This window comes from Thamnophis elegans, chromosome 1 (genome assembly GCF_009769535.1).
Source record: "Thamnophis elegans isolate rThaEle1 chromosome 1, rThaEle1.pri, whole genome shotgun sequence".
In the NCBI taxonomy this organism is placed as follows: Eukaryota; Metazoa; Chordata; class Lepidosauria; order Squamata; family Colubridae; genus Thamnophis; species Thamnophis elegans.
In genome coordinates, this window is record NC_045541.1 from 38,966,471 (window position 1) to 38,988,372 (window position 21,902).

The 21,902-nt window shown below is 35.4% G+C and overlaps 2 protein-coding genes across 6 annotated transcripts in view; one reads left to right on the forward strand and one right to left on the reverse strand.

Moving 5' to 3' along the window:
• The window catches only part of MBD5 (methyl-CpG binding domain protein 5), a 153,813-nt gene extending 133,488 nt beyond the window's left edge, over positions 1–20,325 (reverse strand). For both annotated transcript variants that reach the window (XM_032211578.1, XM_032211569.1), the window contains exon 1: positions 20,243–20,325. The gene's annotated coding sequence lies outside the window, so the exon portion shown is untranslated. The remainder of the gene's footprint in view (positions 1–20,242) is intronic.
• ORC4 (origin recognition complex subunit 4) overlaps positions 20,227–21,902 on the forward strand; it is a 28,382-nt gene continuing 26,706 nt past the window's right edge. Inside the window, exon 1 of one of the 4 annotated variants that reach the window (XM_032211601.1) lies at positions 20,227–20,307. The gene's annotated coding sequence lies outside the window, so the exon portion shown is untranslated. Of the gene's footprint in view, positions 20,308–20,955; positions 21,276–21,902 lie in introns of those variants that run through there. The other 3 variants (XM_032211639.1, XM_032211592.1, XM_032211610.1) reach the window with 3 other exon arrangements.

Sequence of the window (21,902 nt, forward strand, 5' to 3'; positions counted from 1 at the left end):
TCCATTTTATTATTATTATTATTATTATTATTATTATTATTAATTATAGAAATAAAAGAATAAAAGTATATTATAGTTCATACTTAATTTATATGAGAAAACATTCTGGATAAACATTATAACAAAAATGCAGAAAATACTTAAGATACAAATATTAATAAAACCTGAAGCTTTTCTTGTAGGTATTATGGATAAAATCAATCAAAAAACAATTTGGAACACTATTTCTTTACATAGTGGCCGCTGTGAGGCTTGTACTCACTAAGCACTGGAAAGAAAAGGAATGCTAACTGTTGAAGAATGGATTTTAAAAATTGACTGAATTAGCAGAGATGGTAAAATTAATTGTCTTGATTAGAGATAATGGACTAGACAGCTTTATGAGACTGGAAGCAGTTTGTGGACTTTCTACATGTTAGATACAATAAAAGATGATTAACAGAAGGATTTGAAGACTAGTGTAATATTTAACCTGTTGACTGTTGTTTTTTAATACCTACCTACCAACTTACCTCTCTCTCTCTCTCTCCAGAAGTCTATCTCTTATAATCAAATCAACCCAACTTTCTCTCTCTCTACACACACACACACGTTGGGTCGATTTGGTTATAAGATATAGACTGCCTCATCTGAAATATTTGTTTATGTAATATATTTTTCTTGTTAAATAAGGATGAGAAAGTTTATTTGCAGAGCCATTATATAAGGGGAGAAGAATTTATCAGGTTTAGTTAGTTATTTTTCAGCATCTAGCCAGGGTGGATTTTTGTTTTTTGCTTAATGTTGAATATTTGTGTCATTCCCCCCCCCTTTTTTTGTACACAATTTGGTTGCTGTTGTTGTTACTGTTGGATGGTTTTTTTCCCCTGTTTTGTATTTTATTCCCACTGATAAAATGTAATATATATTTAAAAAAACAATGATTCGTGTATATTCTTTCTCTTGGCTTGGCTAAGGCACAAAGAGATTATTATGAGATCAGGTATAGCAATGTATCTATCCATTAGTGGTGGGTTTCCAAGTTTTTTACTACCGGTTCGCTTGGGCATGTGCATGCTTGATGCTTCTTCACATGTGCAGAAGCATCTGGGTGGGTGAACAGAGCCTCCTGCTACTGCTATCCACCTCTGCTATCCATGTATTACCAATGTACATGCATAAAATAGAGTCCCCAAATCTTTCTTGAAAGAGAACTGCAACAAAAGTTGCAGATACACCAAATGCCTTCCTGTTGTATTTACCAATCTATGGTTAATGAACCAGAAATCCTAAGGGCCACCTGTATATCAAAACATTGCCTAATAATAAAATATGAATCTTTTCTAAAATAAAATTATGATCTTATTCTATTTTAACATTTTCATTTAAGTGATTAAACCAATATTACTTTCAATAAATGGGCCCAAACAAAAAAATTATAACATTTATTAAATCAAATGAAGACAGAGATTTAGAGAGCACATCTAAAACAGGCTTGAGGTAGGGAGGAGATACTATCAGATTGAGGCAAAATATGACCTAATGGAAGCCTTAAGCCTTACTGTTCAGTATTATAAGACATTTTTCCTATGGCCTTAATTTTATATTAATTATATCTGCAAACAAAAACAAGGAAATATTTAAAACTTTGAGACATTAATTTTATCTTAATCTGATATCAGAAATTTCATTTCCTCCATTTTCAGAATTATCCAATGCCTAATTAACTGATTAGTGATATCATTAATGGAAGCTCTATTAAAAATCCCATGGATATGCCTATTTTACTCAACGAAAGCTATTATATTTATTGTTGACATGATCTAGTTCTACTAAAGATTATTTCTCATATTTTAAGAATGTAAATTCTGAAGTGGACATTAGGTTCTCTAAGTCAAAAGTAGGTTTAATAGCTGAATCAGAAAAGTTTGCTAATTTTAAAAATCAGACTTTAATACTAATTTGTATTTTATATACATTTCATTATTAGTTATAATGTCTAATATTCTTGAGCAATTTTTTAAAATCTAGATTGAGGAAAAAAGCACAGAAATACCAGTATTTGTAAATTTTGACAATAATATAATATTACAATAATATTACAATAATATATTTATTTGCTTTAGGACATACTTACTTGAGGGGTCCTTGGTGTATCTGACCAAGCTCAAAGAGCACCAAGAACCCCTCATTTCAACCCTGAGCTACAAATATTCTCCTCTAACATAACATTTATTGCCACAAGTTTACAGTATTTGAACCAACAAACTATTAAATGAGTTATTAATTTTAATTGAAAGTAACTGACCAATATTTTTGTGTGTACAGTAAAACAATAAATCCTTAGAAAAGTTTCCTATTATGCAAGTATACAGAACAAAGGAAAACAGGTGAAAAATATAAGAATATTAAACTTGGGAAAGAATACCCTAAGGCTACATGTGCACTTATTCTGCAATTCTTTCATTAGTTACTATTACTTGGGCTTCTAATATAAAGTGCTGGCTTTTACCCATAAAACCCTATATGACTTGATTCCAAGATACTGTATAGAACATCTCCTCCAAGTGGAATCTTCTGAGGTTATGCTTGTCTTTGTGGAGGAAAGGTGTGGGGTTCCCTTCCTTCATCATACAAAGGAGAAACTGATCCAAACAGCCTTCCTCTGCCCATGATTTGGAACATCATGTTCCAGTTCCAGTCTTTGTGTCCTCCCATCTGATATTTTACAAGGAAGTAAAGTTTATATTATTTAATTACATGGAAAACCTTTATAGTTTCATGGATGAAGAATTTTATAGTTCTGACTTAGTATGGAGGAACTCCATAATATTGTTATATATTGCTGAATGAATGAATGTCTGTTTGTGTGTTTTGTTGCACAATCAGCCAGATGTTCAGACTGGATTTGTCTACCTATTGAGTCCTTTCTAAGGATCTGGGATAGGCAGATGTGAATATTAAATGGTATTAAAGATATTGTTGCAGGATTCCAAGTTAGGCTGCCTTTTGCAAATGACTGATGGTGAATTTCTCAATGCTAATGGTGTTCAAGTGGTGTTCCAGTGTTTTCGGATTGCACCCAAGACTCCTATTACTATTGGTACTACTTTTGCTTTCTTTTACAACAATTGTTCTACTTCTATTTGCAGGTCTTTTTGTTTTGTTATATTCTCCAATTCCTTTTCTTGCAGACTGCTGTCTCCAGATTGTGCTATGTACACTAACCAGGCTTCTTTTGTCTTTCTTAACAACAATTGTTAATCCTAGTTTGTTATATGGTAGGTTTCTGTCTGTTTGAATTCTAAAGCTCAGAGTCCCTTATAATTGTAAAGTATCTGGAGTCATGTGAGCTAGGCATTATAGGTAATTGAGAATATTTAAAATGTAAATGTCAAATCCTTTTGCCTAGCATATGTTCTTAATTTATTTTTAGTTTGAAGAATTAATATCTCAAAAATGATCAAGGGTATAAAAAGCAATACAATTTAAAAAATATTATTGTTCAGGGTCTGCTTTAAAACACTTTGAAACAAATAATCTAAAATTTCATCAGATGGGCACTGAATTTTCAATACAGAATCGTACTAACAGTTTGGATTATAGACCTACAAAAGTAAACATCATTGTAAGATACAGAAGAAATTCTGAAATGGTGGTGATAAATGCAACTGTTGAAACCTGTGATATTGTTTGTTAATATATAAGTGTTAGAATTTTTGGAGATCTCCTTACATTTTTGTATTATACTTTTAGCCAAAGTATTTTAAGAGAGTGAACCATGGATCTTTGCCTCCAAAAGAAAAATGGCGTAAAAAAAATTCAGAATTCCTAAAATTTTAATCTCAAGGAAAAAATGAGCAAAAAATATTTTCTCAAACTATTCAGAAACCAGAATTTGAATAAGTTATTTATCAGTTATTTCTGTAAATTCTGAAGTTTCTAATTTTTTTGTGTCAAATAGCTACTTTTGTTCTAATATTAGAACAGCTAATAATAGCTACTTCTGTTCTAATATTAGAACAGAAGTAACTATTTTTCACTATAATTGCATAAAGAAATTATACATATAAATATATATGTCCCAAACAATTTTATTTATTTGGTTTATGTCTTCTGAAATCAAAGAGACTCATTGAATTTTATGATATACCTATAAACAATATAATAAAAATGTTCAAAGTTAATAAATTAAAATAAAACTACAATATATACCATAATAAAACATCAATAATAAAAAACAAAATTAAGATAAGCAGTGAGCAATAAATATATAAACTTTCTTTGAATCAATACATTTGAGCAGTGATACTCCACATTCTAAATGTTTTCTGGAATAATTCTGTTTTTAATACCTTCTGAATTTCTATGGGGAGGGCTATTCAAGTGCAGATTCAGCATCAGAAAAACAGTGCATGCATGCCTCTGCCTAGTTCAGTTTGCAGAAATGGAGACTTCCAACAGGTTAATCTGGGATTATGAATCAGGCAGGCTAAAATTGTTGAAAATGGTCTTGCAAATATGCTGGTATCCATCAATGTAAGTTTGAAAAAGTAAAAACAGCACTTTAAGCAGCTCTCAGAAGCACCTGGGAGCCAATGTAGAGCCCAGAATACAGGTGTCATGCAGACCAACAACAACTGATCTGCTGCATTATAGATCAAAATTCCGGATGGTCTTCAAAGGCAATCCCATTTACAACACACTGTGGTATTCCAAACAAAAGTTACAGTAAAGGGATTCCAAATCTTCAATTATATGAGTTTGTGTATTTATTAACTAGTAAAAAAATTGTATGATACCCCTCCATGGAAATTTTCCCTATGGGCCAATCTGGAATATTCATATATAGCAGCTTTAGTTGACTGGACTTTTTGGCACAATATGTAATAAATTTCAGAGTTCTTTCACTATTTTATTGATTTGAAGACTGTGGTGCATTACTTCCAAGAAACGGCCTTTTGATTCTTTTCTTATGGCAAACTGATACTCTGGAATAATCCATCCTTCAGAATTAATAAAAAATATTTGTTATATGGAAAACAGGTAGATGTTGGGATTTATAGTTTGGGTTTATTAATAGATGAAATTATGAATGTGTCTTTTTTTTGTTAAAGGACAAATGTTACCTGCCTCGTATGTCTAAATAGTAGTATTTGATTCAATAGATATTAGATTATACCTCATTCAATAAAACATGCTTTGGTCTTATTGCATTCCATTGTGTTTACATGGTAAAAGTTTAATAACATAAGCAGTGCCCTGCTGTGATGCACTCTAGTCCATCTAGTCCAGCAATCTGTTCTCACAATGACCACCCAACTGCACAAGAAAACCTACTAATCCCCCAGCAGATGGTTTCCAGAGGCAGTCACACTCTCATCAAGGCTAATAGCCATTGATCCCCATGACTTTCATAAATTGGTTCAACAATTTTTTGAGCTGACCCATCTGACAGTTAGCACACATCTCATAGTAGTGAATTCTAAAGTTGAATTACATGTTATGCTTAAAAAAATCAAATAAACCCAAAAGAATTTTATAAGAGAAACAGAATAAAAATCAATATTAAATTATTTACATTTACAGTCTTTTGACTTGTTTACATTTCAAACTCCAAGAATTACAGAACATTAACAATTTCATATTATATAAACATCATATATTGAAATAACTTATTGTACCAAAATTGATAAGATGGGAGCGATAGATGGTCCACATCATTACATTTAAAGTTTCATATTAACATTCAATGGATTTCATTTCTATACGTTATTTACATTTATTATTCTATATATCTTTTCCTGATTTTTACTAGCAGTACAATATTTCAGTTGTATTTTATTTGTAGCCGTTAGACTTCCCAACACAAGTGTTCATTGTGTACCGTATTTTTCGGAGTATAAGACGCACCAGAGTATAAGACACACCAGAGTATAAGACGCACCAAGGTTTTGAAGAGGCAAATTTTAAAAAATGTAAGTAGGTAGGTAGAGGGATAGAGAGGGAGAGAAAGAGAGAGAAGAACAGTAGGTAAGTAGGGAGAGAGAGAGAGAGAGTAGTTAGGTAGGTAGATAAAGGGATAGAGAGAGAGAAATAGAGATAGAGAGATAAATACAGTATAGATAGATAGGTAGAGAGAGTGTGTAGGTAGGTAGATAGAGGGATAGAGAGAAATAGAAAGAGATAAGAGAGAGAGAGAGAAATACAGTTGATAGGTAGGGAGAGAGAGTAGGTAGGTTGGTAGAGAGAGAGAAAGAGAGAGAGGGAGACAAATACAGTAGAAAGGCAGAGTAGTTATTGGTAGGTAGAGGTATAGAGAGAGAGAAAGAGAGAGGAAGAGAAATACAGTAGATAGGTAGGGAAAGAGAGTAGGTATTGGTAGGTAGAGGGATAGAGAGAGAGAAAGAGAGAGGGAGAGAAATACAGTAGATACGTAGGGAGATAGAGAGAGAGTAGGTAGAGGAGAGAGAGAAATACAGTAGATAGGTAAGGAGAGAGAGTGAGTGAGTAGCTAGGTAGATAGAGGGATAGAGAAAGAGAAATTCAGTAGGTAGGCAGGTAGGTAGAGGGAGGGAGGGAGAGAGAGAGAGAGAGATACAGTAGGTAGGGAGGGAGAGAGAGAGTAGGTAGGTAGATGTTTCCAGGTGTATTTATCCATGTGCTGGAGAAGGAAATCGCTGACAATCTGCAGCACCTAAGACTTTGTTTCTGCTGGCACAGCACTTGATCAATGTAATTCTCATCAATCAGTTAAAGAGCTTTTTAAAAGGAAAAAAGTTTTTGCACTCTGCAAACCTCCCAAAAACGGCCCGTTTTTCGTGAAAACGGGCCCGTTTTTTTAAAAAAAGGCATGAATAGCCTTGTGGGAGCTTGTAGAGTGCTCCAGGGGGGTGGTGGTGGTGGTAAATGAGCAAAAACTGCTCCTTTTTCACGAAAATGAGCCCATTTTTTTGTCAAAAAAATTGCATGCATAGCCATGGAGTGCTGCTGGGGGGTGGGGGAAGCGGCCCATTTTTTGCTTATTTCTGCCCTCCCCAGCCCCCAGGAGCTCTCTGAAAGCCTCCATAAGGGTATGAGTGTCCATTTTGGTGAAGGGACAGGGCTTGGGGAGGCAAAAAAATGCTGTATTCAATGTATAAGACGCACCCAGATTTTCAGCCTCTTTTTTGAGGGAAAAAGGTGCGTCTTATACTCCAAAAAATATGGTATATCTTCTGAATCATATTCTTATTCCACAGAAATTGGCATTTGGACAAAAAAAAGTAGTCAAGCGTATCTTTAAAGGAACCTAATCCAGAAATCTCTAAAAGATCTCTTAAACCTGGAGCTAGCATGGTACAAGGCAGGGAAAATACAATATCTAAAAGGGGGAAAAATAAAAATAAATAGAAATCCCACCACATTATAAAACACTATTATCTGTAGATGTGAGAACTAAAATTGCCAAAGCAGGAAGCCACTGTTTCCAGGCTAGAGGGAATTATTATGCAAAACTATATCAGATGCCTTCCAAGACCTTAGAATTAAGTATCCACTGACTGATAAAAGTGTGGGGGAGGGGAGTCCTAGAAATTATATTCATGAATGCAAGGTTGATAGTCTGGCTTCCATATAGTGCAGTAGACAGATCTTCTGTGTACATATGGCTTCATTTTTGTCTGCCATACTATAAAGAAATCAAACTAGCTGTTGTATGTGTGAGGTTTTTTTAAAATCAAATAAGCCAATAGTTGTAGAGGCAAGATTTACAACTTAGCCTAATGTGAAGCTTGATGCAGCATTGTGAATGCATTTCTGTCCTTCACTGTTTGCCTTTGCAAAGTAGGGGGGTGATTCTGTATTGAAATTATACAGTGAAGCATCTCAGTGGCTTTAAAGAGTTAACTAAAATGCCTCAAAATAACGTGTGGACAGGAGGACCTTAAAAAATTACAGCTGTTACAGAAGTGGGTTGCTACTGGTTTGCACTGGTTCAGACGAACCGGTAGTGGACATTGAGACTGGGTTGCCGAAATGGTAGGGATGGCCGGCCAGCCATGCTCCTGAACCAACTCCCCGATTGCCCATGCCTTTGCCAGCATGTTTTTTTCTCATTTTATAATGTTCTGCACATGCACAGAACAATTAACAGGCAACTGCGCATGCACAATCAAAGTGTAGCACGTGCATGCACAAAGCGAACCGGCAGTAATGCTAGCAGCAACCCACCCCTGAGTTGCTCCATAAATCTAGTATAAATATGAAAGAGAGTGAAACACTTTTTAAAAAATCCACATTCTACAGCAGTGAATAGCTCAATGAAAATATGAGCCCACCACTGTGAAAAGGCAAATCCATGTTTAATCATTCAGAATATAATGTACAATATTGGTCACTGTACCTCAAAAAGTATTTTAGAAACTGGAAAAAAAAATAAAACTCTGATTGTAGGTTTTGATCATTAGATTGTTGCTGCTGTTATAGAAATGGCTTGAAATGTTGAGAAATGTAAAGGAAATAAATGGTTGAGCTTGTAATTCTATTTTCATGCACTAAAAAAAGTCACTACATTTTCTCCCCTTTCTCTTAAGTTTTCCAACTTTTGCTGGAATAAGCTTTAATAAAAGTAGGCACAAAAAAGTGAGCATTGTAGATGTGGAACGGTCTCAGAAAAGGAAAGTGAAAGATGAGGGGATGAAACTCCCTTATAAGAAAGAGCTACATCTTTTCAGACAGCTTTTCAGCTATGAAAGGGACAAACGTGAGAGTCAAAATTATACAAAAAGGGGGGAAGACAACAGATTTTTTTCATTTGTTTTCAAAATATCCTAGATCCCAAGATTGTTCAGAACAGTGACAAAAACCAAGGTGGATAAAAATCAATGACTTTTTTTTAAAAAATGGATTAAAAAAATAATTTGATTTTTTATTATTTTAATCCAATTTATTTTAATAAAGTACTTGTGGAGTAAAAATCTATCTAAGGCTAGTTTTCTATTTAAGATACATTAATAATTTAGTTTATTCAGCATGAGCTTAATTATGTAGCATGAGGCTGTATATTCTGCAATATTGGGACTGTTGTTGAGTCAACAGCAGGTTAGAGGAGAAGCCGCTGTAGGACAGAGGTGACAATTGCTCTTTAAAAATTATGATTTAAATCGAGTTGATTTAAATCAAGCCTTTTTACTAGTGATTTAAATCATGATTTAAATCGACTTGATTTATCCACCTTTACAAAAACCAAACAACAACCCTAAATACTGACACATTCAGGAGATATTAAAGCAATACTTTATTGGCACAAACAGCGCACTTCATTATCACAAGATTTTGTAAAGGCTAGACTGCTTAAAAAGTAAGTTAGAAACATATATGAAAAATACCACAATTAATGGATAGCAAATATGATCCCCATAGATTGTCATTGACAGTAAGTGCTCAATACCAGTTGCTAGGGAACATTAGAAGAAAGAGGTTTGTTTTGAAAATTTGTCCTGTTTATGGCCTTTCCGGAGAATTCCTGCTCATACATTCCTGGAACAGAAGCCAGATTGGACCAATCTAACCTGGGACATCAGGTTGGTTAGTTATATATAATTAGGTTATAGTATTCTGAAAGTACAGTTCTGATTTGAATTACTGGGAAACCTCTTCAGCAATTTATTTCACCAAGAAAAATGAATTTACTACCGGAAGTTTCTAACCACTATAGGATTTTATTTAAAAAATAATATAGTTCGTGGATTTACTAGATCATATGTCTCCCCATTGCTTTGAGTTGAGTTTAAACCAGAGGTATCATTCTGACTTGGCATGTAATGACTGTTCTGAAAAATAAGTAATGAACTTTGAGCTGTTTTTTTAAAAGTTAATATTAAAGTTATTTGTGCATTGGCATTCTAAGAGTTGTACCATTTTAAATAAAATTCTTAAGAAAATAATTCGCATAGAATATAAAAACATAAGCTAAGTGGAGAAACAAATAATTTATAGCCTGCTTAAATGTAAATAAAGATGAAACCTTTCAGGTCTGAATCTTCACCAATATACTACCTATTGTAACATAATATCTATGGATTCTTTGAGGCACCTACAATTTAAATGAAATGGTAACTCAGTATCTTTGTTATACCTAAGCAAATTTGGAAAAATTAAATTGCTAACAATTTTTACCTCTGTTAACTTTTAAAGTATACATTCTTTTGCAATAGGTTTCTCCGAAACAAGAACAAAAGTTGATGCACGTTTTAAGCATTTTCTTATAAATTTTTTCTTGATCTAATACAGAAAGAAATTAAAACTATTGTGCAGAGCAACTGAGCAAAGCAGCTAACAAATATAAGCACTTGTTTTTTTTCCACAGACAACTGTTTAATTTAAAAGTGACTATAGTTTATTCTTTGCATGTTATAATCTTTTAAGGAAGACAGGTATGAATATCTATTTGAAGATATATCTCATTAAGTTATGTGCACAATATTTGTCAGTTTTGTCAGAATTTTAAAAATCTTCATAAGAAACCACAGAACCCACTTTCAAAAATTATAAATCTTTGAATAAAACACATTTTAGCAGATAAATTTGATAGTTTTAAATAAGCTGCTACCACTGTAAATGGGAAAACTGTATGGAGAATACATTGAAATAAAATTACTCATTTTTCTAAATAAATAAAGTGTGGCTTCATTTTAACAAAACATTCCCATGTTTCAGATTATGGATTGTACTACATATGGAATAGAAAATTGGCAATTCAGTCATGGAAATTTTAGGGAAGAAGTAGACAAAATAATAAAATTGCATCACCTAGCTATTGAAACATTCCACATAATACTATTTTCTCCATTCTAGAAAGGATGTTATACTACTGGAAAAAAACTTCCGAAAAAAACTCTTAAAAGAATAAGGGAATTGGACAATTAAAAAGAAAGAAGCAAAAATGTTTAAACGTGTTTAAAGTTTAAATTGTTCGAGAAGACTGATCACTGTGTCAATTGTCACAGATATTTTATTTATTTATGGGATTTTCACTATGTGCTGCCCATCTCAACAATTTATGAAATGCTCAGATTTAATGTAAATATTTTTTCCCTTTCCTCTGACAAGACTTTGGCATTCTCAGATAAAATGTATAAGCACAAGATTTAAAATTATAAAAGGTAATCATTAAAAATAATTAATTTAGGAAAAATCAGTTTCAAAATGCAATAATGCTACTCCTCATATGTATGAAAATCTCTCTCTCTCTCTCTCTCTCTCTCACACACACACACACACACACACACACACACACACACATATTCGTAGATCTTCACGGGTGTAGGTATGCTGGTCATGTTGTATTCGGGTCTTTTCCTGTGTAAGATTGAGATTGTCTTGGCAAAGTTTCAGCGAGGTCTCACTCGCCATCTTCAGCCCAATCTCAATCTTACACGGGAAAACACCCATAATATATATATATATATATATATATATATATATATATATATATATATATATATATATATATATGTGTGTGTGTGTGTGTGTATGTGTGTGTGTGTGTGTGTGTGTATGTGTGTATGTATATATGTATGTATGTATGTATGTATGTATATGTGTATATGTATGTATGTATGTATATATAATACATATATAATACATATATAATAAATATATATAATACAGCCCAGGTTCGATTTCCAATAAGGCTATGGCTAGCTGATGAGAGCTAAATAGCTTGAAATAGATCTATACTAGTCTCCCTTTATTTATTTATTAGCACAAATGCAACACACACACACACAAACACAGACGAAGGGACAAAAAATAAAAAACATAAAATAATCAAGACAGTAAAAAAAGAAAAAGGTGCATCAAAAAGCCAACACTTACATATTGTCCCCCTTAATTGAATACTGATTAATACGTTACTATAACATTTTGTTATTAATTTCTCCAAATGCTATCCTACTTATCTCAGGTCTAGTAGTTATAATGATTCTTTACTGTCCAGAATAACCTATTAAATGTTAATAACATTCCCACTGCCAGTTATTTGTATTCATAAGAATAAAGGTAATTGGGTAGAAGCAGGATGCCCAGATTTGGATGATGCAGAGGGAAGAACCAGACAAATTCGGTGAGAAAGGACGTTGGTACTTACATGATATGCCTCTTCTCATAGTGGGGGGGAGGAGTATCCAGATTGGGTTGACCTTGTCCTCTCATTGATTGGATTGAGTCAGATAAGCTCTTTGGGCTATGCCCCTTGGCCACCAGGAAGACCCCAGTTATTGGCGAAGAACTCTATCCAACTTCGTTGCACCATTCACTCCAGACTCTTAATTCAGTTCTTAGCTTTTATTGTTTTCAACATCAATATTTATATAACTTCATAAACCATGAACATAACTTTTAGTCATACAAACATAATCAGGGAGGGGCTGGATACTCCTCTGGTGGGGCTGCCGGCCATGCTTGCAGCTGCCTGGGATACGTCTTCCTGGGAGCTGCTGGCCGCCGCTATCTTGGACCATGTGGGTCCTCCCGCCTTCAAAATGACGCCACACGGCTAGAAAAGGAGGTGCGAATTTTAAAAAGTACCTGCAGAGCAGCTTGTGCTCCAAGGAGCTGCCACACGCCCTCTCAGCCAGATTGCTTCCTCCTGCCTCTTCTCCGATGCCACTGTGGCCAGGAAATGCTTCTTCGGTTCCCTCATGATCCTCTGGCCACATGGAGGCAGCGTGGGTGCTCCGCGGTGTTTGGGAAGCTGCAGTTCGTCGCTCAACCCCTGGGGGGAGCAATGGAGCGCTCCAGTGCGTGGAGAGCCTCAGCGGCAGGGCTTGCCTCCAGGAGGCTTGTGCCCTCTCCTCCTGCTTGCCCGGCAAAGGTCCTCACTGAGTGACTCCAGTTTCACTCAGTGGCCAGGGCAGCATGCCACCTCAGGGGGCTTATGGCAGTCCCGTTCCTGCAGGAGGAGGCTGTGCGCAGTGCAAAGAGGCAAGATTTGACGGGTCCAAATTGATTTCCCTTTTAATCCTTAGTAAATTGCTGGAGATCCAGAATGGTGCAACCTCCACTGAGTGAATTGAGTCAATAACTGGGGTCTTCCTAGTGGCCAAAGAGCTTATCTGACTCAATCCAATCAATGAGAGGACAAGGTCAACCCAACCTGGATACTCCTTCCCCCTCACTATGGAGAATAGTTCTGCTAACCACTCTTACTTAAGAATACAGTGTCTATACATTCAACTAAGCAAACACTGAGGACAAAAGATAAGTGTACTGTCAATTGTTTTAACATCCTATATACGTTTTCAGTGCTATTTGGGTGTCAATTTTTGGAAACATAAAACTGGACCTCAAAATTTTATTTATTTAAATCTGAGATTTTAGCCAATTAGTTTGTATCTTCTTTCAGAAAATTCAATTCCACTAGGCCCATTTTGTGAGCAATTCTGTTGCATATCTGTTGAGCACTTTCAATCATTTTTCCGTATTTCAGCAAAACTTTAGTTTCACTGTGTTTGCCAATATCTTCCTCTTGTAGAGAGATAGTATTGCTCGGAATACTTGCAAACTTTTAACCCAGAAACAATAAGCAGATAGGTCAATGTGCAGAAGTAACAGCACATTTATATTGTTACTTGGTTATCCTTGGTTATCCTTGGTTATCTCCTATTTTCTCTTAAAATAGGGATTTTTCTTTCTTCTGTATCATGAATTACCCAGATTATGCTATTTCTCTTTGCTTTGCTCTTAACTATCTATATATAGTTAAACCTGTGCTATTGACTTTAAAATGTTCTCATTGATCAGTTTTTTTAAAGTTACATGTTTTATAAAATAGGATAAAGAAAAATTATGGGAGCTAAGCAAAAAAGAAAGAAGAAAGCAAGAGAGCAAAAATGTAATATGTATGTATGTATACGTACGTGTATATGAACATTTTACAAATGAAATTTTACACAACTATTTTTTATCACTCTATTTCATTGCAATCATCTCTCTCTATGTAGCCAGTTTGGTCTAATGGTTAAAGACCAGGCTAGAAAACGGGAGATTAGATGACTCTGGACAGTCCCTCTCTCCGCTCAACCTCATACGGTGGTTGTGGGGGGAAAAGGAGAAGGAAAATATGTTGGATATGTTTGCTGCCTTGAATTATTTCTAAAAATAATAAAGGTGGGATATAAATAAATGAATAAATAACCTGTGCTCGTAAGCAATTCATTCATAAGTCATTAGTAACATCCCTTTCCTCTAATTCATTTTGGCCCGTGATTTTTTAGCAAGCCTAGGATCAGATACAAAAATGATTACCAATGTAATTTTAATAAACATATGCCACTGAGCTTAATTATTTAATACCAGAATACCAAAAGATTACAGCTATTTAGTAAGAAAAAGCAAAAACAAAACAAAATTCACCAGGTCTGGTTAGACCTTTTTGCTCTTATATCATAGGATGTTGGATAAAAGTTTTAGAAAATATTCAGGACCACAGACTTGAGCTTCTTTGCATTATTCTACAAATATCTCGGACTTTACTAAGAAAGGGAAAAGATACATTTTTGTTATTATTAAATGATTTCATTACATTTAAGAGCAGAATAAGACAGCTTTTTCTATGCTGAGTCGTTTCCTGTCAGGAGCAAAAGTCACAGTACAAGCGTAAAGCTTTAATTAAGTTGATTTTTTTCTAAAAAGCTATGCATGGGAATCTTCTCAACTAATAATCAGTACCTGGTTAACATCAGATAAGGGTCAATGGCACTCAAGTGAAGTTAGGTTTAGTTCGCTTGTGACTACATAGGGATTCTAGGCTGATTCCTCACCTCATTCTATACCCAGGATCTGCCATACCTATATTTCCTGTCATCAGGATAAGTTCAGTTCAGATATTCTATAAAGCAAATATTATTTGATCCAAACTCCATCAATGAAGCTTTTTGAAAAATAGTTGTACCATCACTAAAACATGAGAATAGATATGGGAATTCAAACACTTCTTGGATTCTACCACACACTGAGTTTAATAGAAAGTGCATGCCAAGTATGCCATACAGATAAATAATGTAATATCAAAAAATGAAACACGTCCACTCACTAGACCTGTTACAATTCAGAGAAAAGTCAGAATATGTTTTATTCCAAATAAATAGTTTGTAAGTTTAGCATGAAATCTAAAATGCCAATGTTCATGCCTGAATTGGTTGAAAGAAGCTTGATCACAAAGTTTTTTTAAAATAGAAAAGAGAACCTAACTACCACCCATTGCTGAAGACAGTAGAGGTAAATGCCATTTATATATCTGAGCTAGTAATGCCAGTAAGAACCTACAGAAGACCTGAAGAAGTTAAGGCAAGAAACTACTATTGCAAATATTGTTGGCTGTTATTGAAAAAAAATGGGTGGAATAAAAAACAGTATTAATGTGTGATCAGTTCAGGTGGGAAATTTCTTTCCCTTGTGTATATATAAAGTAGAATATGATGTCAAAAGTCAAAATATATGTAAAATATGCAAAATATGTTTGCATTTGTTTCCAAGGTTAGGAAGGAAAGGACAGACTATTTCAATGAAAACCTCCCAATTGATTTCCAGAGAAACATGAAATATACTCAAACGCTTTGACATTCAATGAATCAATCAATTGAGGTCTTCTAGTTCAACTCTCTATTTATTCAGAATACTTTAAAAACAATTTTAAAACAAGGAATGATATACAGAAAACAGGATTGAAAACTTAACACAAAAGTAAAGACATGAGTTAATGCATTCATTAACACACCAGAACCAATTTCATTGTATTTAAGTACTATGACAATATGATAATACTTACGGAACAAAAAAATTAAAGAAAGTTTTTTCTATGATCCAGAAATCCATAGATTGGATGCAGTAAAATAACAGGGCTTGCTGCTAAAAATAGCCTAGCTCAGATCTTCCCTATCTTTTTTTTTTTTTTTTGGCAAGAAATCCCTTGCACAGGTTTTGTAATACAACATTACACTAGAATACTGACAGATATATGACTTGGGGAGGTATAGTATGGCCTTGGATAGCGCTTTCTTGTCAGGCCTCTTTGGTGGGTGTAATGGAGCATTTCCCTTAGCTTTTCTTAAAAGGAGCAAGTCAGCTTCAACTGTCAGAAGCTCACCAAAATGACTGGAATGGAATATACCAAGTGCTTTTAGTAATTTTATAACTCAATTATTTAGCATTGCCAGCATTATATTCATTTATCAATAACATAATTATTCCTACTACCATCCCAAAACAATAAGTGTCAGAAATGCTGATGTTATTGAAACAATAAAATCATTAGACACAATTCCATTTGTAATGGCCACTATTCATTTTCTATGACTTAGCTATCTGGTAGGTTTCAGAAGGTTACTGAAGTTCACATAGCAATCTATGTGAATAATTAAATATTCTACCAAAACAATAACTTTTAAGATTGCCAGCACACATACACACACACACTTAAAATGTACAATTAAGTGGAAGTTGAAAATCTGTTTGAATAGTTCCTTTCTCAAGGTTCGTCCTCCAAACAGTAGATTCACAGAAAAAGCCTATATTCAATAAACTAATATCCTGCTCTTTGTGTTGGCTGCAACTATACAGAGATGTCTAGATGACAACTACAGCACTAGCACAAGTAGTACAGTATAAACACTGACATTATCGAAAAATATACTGATAGTTTAGTGTGAACCTGCTTGCAATTTGAAAAATAACCTCTTTATGCTGACACAGAAAACAGAAACTAAGATGCCTGTGTAATTTGAACCATCACACATCATCCATATTAAGTCCCACTAGTTTGAATGGATCTTACTCCTAATTAAATATACAAAATATAGAACTTGCCCATCTTTCAGTGGCCAAACATTATTGATCAAACCAAGACATGTTTTGGTTGTATAGATGCCAGCTTTCCATCTGCAGGAAACCTTATTAAAGAAAACATTTAATGAAGGAGACCTGTGGAATTTCAGTCATGTTAAACTAACTTGGACTGCATAGTTCAGAAATTGTTACTCAGATAAAATATTTCCATTAAACACTTTACAGCTATATGTGTGATGATTACTTATTTACTGGTTAGATTTATAGTTGATCTTTCTTTCTGAAACTCGAGGAGGCATACAGAGCAATCTCTGTTTTTCCTCTCACTACAATCTTGTGAGGCAGACTAGTTTGAGAATGGCCCAGTCACCAACTGAGCTTCCATGGCTGAAGGTAAATTAAAATCTGCATCTCCCTGTTCCTAGACCAACATCTTAATCGCCCTATCAAGCTGACTGTGTTATTCTAAAACTACGTATTATTCTAAAATAATTCAAATCATACTGTGGACAGATAAAGCTTGAGATTGTTTTTAAGTTCATTTTCGTGTACTTTCAAAAGCTTCATACAAAGTAGACATTTTTTCAAAAAGAACTTTATTCAGGTCTAGATAGAAGTGCCGGGGGTTGGATCTGGGAATATTTTTCTAAAAAAAAAATGTTCTACAGCAGTTGCAGTTTTCAAACTACAGTGTACTTTTATATGCTATAATTATAAGATATAGGTTCAAGGAATTCAAAAATGGGGTATTCTGATTTTTCCAGAAGTATGTTGACCCTCTTGTTTCAAACTCAAAACACTTCCTGAATGGTTAAAACAGCACTGGAATATTTCCAATAAGATCATGAGAGTTATTTTCAACTGAAAACTATGCTTTGTGCTCATATCAGTCTTCCTAGATCCAAATTTTTCAAATTTAAAATATTCTACAGATTAAAACAAAGAATCACCTTTCAAACTATCAATCCTTGTACATTTTGCATTACAAACCTCTCAAGGAAGCATGCAACATAACTTTAGAATTTACAAAGGTTTACTTTATTAAAAATAACAATGCTCTGAAATAAAGGCCTATCCATAATTAAATATATTGTTTTGAATGAAGAAATCTAGTTAACAGCTCACAATCAAAACTTAAACAGGAGATATATATATATATATATATATATATATATATATATATATATATATATATATATACACACACACACACACACACACACACACACACACACACACACACACATTGCAGCCACATCCTATGCATAGTAATTTTAAATCAAATCCGCCTTTATTATTTTTTAAAAAAATAACTCAAAGCAGCAAACATACCTAATACTTATTCTCAAATACTATATAGGATTGAATATAAATCCATTCATATTTAAGCAAATATAGTTTTAGTTAAAATATAGTCGTTAAAGAGTAGTTATTTGTTAACAAAATATGAATATACTGCAAATTAATATGAATCTATAGAATTTAATACTTAACTGAATAGTTAGTAGCATTACTTTAATATTCATGTTATATTAAATGTTGACTATGCAGTTAAGAAATGAAAATAATTCCATGTATGTGAATGTATGTAACCTATTTGAAAACAATTAGAACTTGTCAGAGTATTACCTGAAGTTGCTCTCATGATCTATACTGAGACTTTTATACATTCTTCAAGAAAAATGGAATGCTCACAAACGTTTTTTTAAAAATGATATCCCAGAACTTTTGCCTAAGTGTACAATTTAAGTGTACAATTTAAATTACTGTATTCAAACTAAAAAGTGTTACACTTTTTTTCATAGAGCAAGTTACTTGTTACTACATTTTAAGAGCTGAACATAAACAATTCTTCAAAACTAAAGCTAAAACATTTTTACAATATGTATGCCCAACTGAACTCCAAGTAAGGTTTTTCACCAAGCATCTGCTGTTCAAAAATACTTGTCTATATTGACAACTAAGTTAGGAAAGATACTTTTATCAATGTATACATGTTATCAGAGAGCATGGAAAGAAGGAAGAATTGAGTTTCTTTTTAAAAAAATCAAATGTTAAGCAAGGGAGCAGCATATATCAAGCTGCAGGTTACTTGGTTAGATTCCCTAACCAAGGCCTACTGAGATATATGGGCCATCTGTGCACATATCACAGTTCAAATATACCTTGCAGGCTTTAATAAATCAACAACACAATATTCTCTTACTTTAACAAAATCATTAAAAATATCCCAGCAACTTCACAACAGAACCCACCAAACAATAGGAGCAAGATTTGAAATTGGATGTATTTAAAGTTTTCTACTTCTCCAACTTCAAATTAAGTCCAAACTTTGCAATGGAATCTATTTAATATAAAATGCTGTCCAATATATTCCTCCAAATTAATGAGATTTATATATACACATAAGTAGACTGTAGGATTGAGGTAGGATTCTTAACCCTTGCCTGTATAGGTAGCAGTTCCTTTAGATAAGCATCTTTGAGTTTTAACTTCTCAAATCAAACAAATGAATCCTTAGCAGAGTAGTAATGTACATAATATCGAAAATAAATTCTTCATTAAATCCTCAGATGTTGATACATTAATTCACAAAATAAACAATAATAAATAGATGTAATGTTATTTTGCTTATACATAACCATAAAAAAGGACCTGGGTTTCAAAAGTGTCATAACTTAATAAATGTAACTGTGGAAGAAATAGGTTCCAGAATTAATGTACTGATATTGTTGCAAAATACATAGCAAAATATTCCAATGCTACTTCAAAGCAAAAATATCCAGATAACAGATTTAATCCATTTTCTACTACATAACCTGAATCCAACTTCTCAAGACCACCAACAGTAAATGCTCATAAATCTTTCTACCAAAAAAAAACAACCAAAAAAAAAAAACCCGGTGGAATAGCTGTCGGAAGGACTTTTCTATCTCCCTGCATTCAAACATCACCCACAAAGCAAAAAAAGCCACCAATCTATGGCAGTTTGGGTTTCATTGGAAGCCATAAATATGCAAGGGCAAAATAAAAAAGAACCCAGTCATGAAAGGCTTCACTGCACACAACTAGGAGCAAAAAAATAATAATAACGAACACACACCTATCTACCTCCTGTATTAATTCAAATGAAACAACTGCCCCCCTCCAAACACCTTTCAATCTGTGCTTGCTAAAAATAAAACAGAAATCAAGGGACTACTTTTTTTCCCTTTCCCAGCAACACACGAACCGCTTGCTTCCCTGTGCTCAAAAGTAGAAACAGAAAAGAAAACGAGAGAAGGAAAGGAGGGAGGGAGGGAGAGATAGAGAGAATATCAAGAAAACAAACACCCTCCCACTATCCAGATCGCTTCGCCTCGGGAGTGAAATTGTGGGGTCGGAGAAGGCACAAGCTTGCCTTACCTCCCTTTTGCATATAGAGAGACCAGCTTACCTTGGCTGCACCCCACTTTTATTTCCTCTCCTGGAGCAGTGGAGAAAGAGACACACACACAAAGGGTAATAAAGGGGGAGGAGGGGAGAGCAGGGGGATCGAGGGGGGGGGAGCTGGTGAATTGGTGGCTGCTGCTCCTGTGTGTGTGTGTGTGTGTGTGTGTGTGTGTGTGTTGAGGTGTCTTCAGCCAGGGCCAAACAGCAGCAGCAGCAACAACAGTAGTAGAGGAGACGGAGCTGTGTTGCTAAGAGGCTTTTAGGTCTCTTTTCTCCTCTCGTCTGACGACCAAAGCGGGGGAAGAAACTCTCCCTCTCACTAGGGTCTCTCTGGGATCCTCTAGCCAGGCTGGGGGTGGGGGAGAAACTCAAATCTTCTCGGAGCTAAGCTCCCCCCACCCCGCAAACCAATTCAAGGTGGAATTAGTACTCTGTCCCTTTAACAATATAAATAAAAGGTCCCCCCAGTCTCCCCCTTCCCTCTCTTCTTCATCATCAGCTGCTGCTGCTGAGGCTCTGGCTCTCTCTGGCTGGGAGAAAGATGGGAGGCTGTCAGTGCGCATGCGCCCCGTGGGAGCTCGCTTGGGTTAAAGGAGGGGGAGGGAAAAGTTTCCTCCCACAAGGCCCCGCGCCTTAAAAAGCGAACCCGGAAAAAGATTCCGCAAAGATGGAAGAAAGGGGGGGGGGAGGCGGAAGCGGTGGGCGGGGAAAAATATCGGCGCGTCGAGCGGAAATGGGGATGGGTGTGTGTGTGTATGTTTGTGTAGAGGCGAGAAGGAAGAGAGCCTTGAAAAGGCCCGCGACGGACAGACAGGCAGGCTCGTTATGCAGTCAGGGTGTAGAATGGCCGTGACGCGCGTGCGCACACTCGGGAGAGCTGGCACGGGAAGCGCGTGCGCGGTGTTTGCTGGGAGGTTTGAGTGGTTCGCTGAGGTAAAAGGCGGTGAAAGACTCGCGCTGAGGGAAGAGTTTCTGCGTTTGGAACCAGAAGTCGGGAGGAACCCGGGGGTGAGGGGAGCTGAATGGAGCAGGGGCCGGTGAGTCCGGAATCCCGTGTCGCCTGGTCCCCGTTTTATGAACGGGATTTCTGAGAATGGCAAAGTTGGGCTCGCGGCTCCGAGGCGTTTCAAGGAGGCTTTTTGAGGCGCCTGCGGGAAACGAGCAGACCGGTTCTCTCCCCCCCCCCCCTTTTTGGGGTTGGTTCTGAGGAAACGGCGCTGTAAATTGAATCCGAGGAATCGCTTCCTCAGGCTAGGATCATCTCGAATGTAGGTTTTCAAAAAAAAAAAAAAAAAAAAAGGCCCAGATTAAGATGATTGGAGCTCTCACGTCCTGAGGGAAGGATGGCAGGTTATCTTTCGAGGCGATATGCTCTCGTATCCTGCTCCTGAGGTTTTAATCTCCCTCTTGTAGACCTTTTGATAAGCGACTGACTTGATGCTGCTCCCTCAGGTGGAAGGAACCGGACGCTTTTAGGATGCTAAGTCTTGCGAACCGATTTCACTGACTTGGGATGGTTTATATTTATCAGGCTGTAGCTGGGCTGGTCGTTTATTGAACTCTTCAAAACGCTAACTAACTTTCAGCCATCACGGACCCCTTGCTGTTATTTTTAGCATAAAAATAGATACAAGTTGTGACTGTTTTGTGGGAGGTGAAAAAGT